Source organism: Myotis myotis, unplaced genomic scaffold (assembly GCF_014108235.1).
Source record: "Myotis myotis isolate mMyoMyo1 unplaced genomic scaffold, mMyoMyo1.p scaffold_m19_p_9, whole genome shotgun sequence".
Lineage (NCBI taxonomy): Eukaryota > Metazoa > Chordata > Mammalia > Chiroptera > Vespertilionidae > Myotis > Myotis myotis.
Genome location: NW_023416401.1, coordinates 69,955,227 through 69,957,221, shown reverse-complemented (window position 1 = coordinate 69,957,221; position 1,995 = coordinate 69,955,227). Strand labels below are relative to the sequence as shown.

Here is a 1,995-nt window from a genome sequence, read left to right as displayed (position 1 = left end):
TGTTTGATCTCTGACCTACTTTTTATTCTGAACTTGTGCAGTTGTTTGCATCTAATTTTTAGCACATTCAGGGTTTCTAGCCCATGGGGTTGTTTGAATTTCAAATTCCTGCAACTTCACTGTCCTCTGATAGGTTCTTCGGTAGGTTTTCCCCAGCAGCTACAAAACTTCTTTAATGGGTGGAAAATTATTTGTTCGTTTTTCATTGATCTCTGAACTTATTATTGGCCACCTGCTCGCCAAAGGATGCCCCACTACTGCTGCCTTAACGCTTCAGAACTTTGGTGTCATTGACCTCAGATATCACTTCCTGTCCACAACTCTGCAGGTGGTGGTCTTCTGGATGGATTGCAGGAAATTTCTGTTGTCCAGGGTGTCACTAAGATAGAGGTCCTCCCTTCTTCCAGCAGATTGAAATAGGTGAAAATCTCGGCCTCCAATTTGACCTTGATGTTCAGCAGGGCCTCTACTGCTAGGCCTGGTGCTGCCACTCTGCCCAGGTCTGGGCCAGCTCTGACGGAAGGTACAGCAGGATCCCATTGAGTTGTTTCATCTATGTGGCATAGCACATCTCCACCTCCATCAGTATGTTCTCCAAACTGGCCTTCAAATTTCTCATGGAGTCTAAATCAATCTCCAAGGACTAGACCATACATCTCAGCAATCTGTAAGGTGACCACTGTGATGTTCCCCTCAATCTGCTGAGACCAGTACTTGTCTAGCTCCTCTCAGTTCTTCTACTGGGCACAGATGTCCACCATGATCATGCTGAAGTCCTGATATTTGGAAGCATCCAACTCCACAGTCAACCCAGAGTTGGCAATCTGGTTTTGTAGACCATGTACTTCCTCCTCATGGTTCTTCATGAAGAGCAGCCCTTTTTAAGAGCCTCGATCTCTGTCTCCAGTGGCAGTCGAGTGATATTGGTGTCATTAGTGACCTTTCAGAGCCCATTGATGTCACCCTCCACAGACCAGCACATGGCCAGCTCCTTCTCATATTTGACTCTGAAGTCATCAGCAGCAAGACAGGCATTGTCAATCTGCAGAACCATGTGAGCATGTCTCACAAAACTTACAAATATCTGAGCCCTCAGATCCTGAATGGTCTTGAAGTAATGTCCCTAATCTCGGACCTGCGGTCGCTTCTTCTCCAGGTGTTCCCAGATTTTATTGTCCAGTCTCCAGTTATCAGTCTCCAGGCTTCTCACCATCTTAGGTAGGAGGCCAGATAATCATTCAGGCATTGCATAATCTCTTCATTTTGGATCCACTCTATGCCTGCTGGACCCCCAGCCATCTCTGAAGCCAGGCCACTCTACGTGCTGGTGAAGTGGGACAGAGATCTGAAAGCTGAGCCCCTGGCATCTGCATAGTTGATGGCTATGCTGCCAGCTGGCTGGTCCAATGACTGGGTAACTACATGGAGCCCAGGGTCCAGTAGTTTGTGGAGAACCTGGAGCAGTTGCTGAAGATCATGTTGTTCAGGGAGGAAGATGAGAGGCCAAGACTGAGGTCCAAGCCACCTGTATGAATAATTTTTCCCCTACTCCCAAACCTTTTTTTTTATTTTAAATAACTTTATTTGCAAAATATATTTTACCAAACCTTTTAAGTTAGATGAGATTTGTCAAGCTGTTAATTATTGAAATCAAAACTTCATAGTCAGGGGTTAAAATTCTCTCCATCAGAAAACTGGGAAAGAAAAAGTGTTCCTATTGTAAATAAGGTCACAAAATGGACATATATCTACTTTCAGTTGGAAGCCTATACCCAATGGCAAAGGGGCTCACCACACCCACCCTCACAAGGCTGTCCTAACTTGAACTACTGCTTTGGCTGCCCATTAAGATATCACTTCTGGGCAAGAATTGAAAATTACTTAGAAGCCAACATGTGATTCTATACTGGGGCATGACTCCCAGGTTGACCCCTGTGTTGCTCTGTCCACCTCACCATCCCATTATAACCTCCTTGTCCAGACTCCTGGGGTGGT

General features: G+C 45.6%; 1 pseudogene; it reads right to left on the bottom strand.

The window, feature by feature from the left end:
* Nucleotides 1-265: 265 nt before the first annotated feature.
* On the bottom strand, nt 266-1,478 carry LOC118662584 (annotated as a pseudogene).
* Nucleotides 1,479-1,995: the final 517 nt, after the last annotated feature.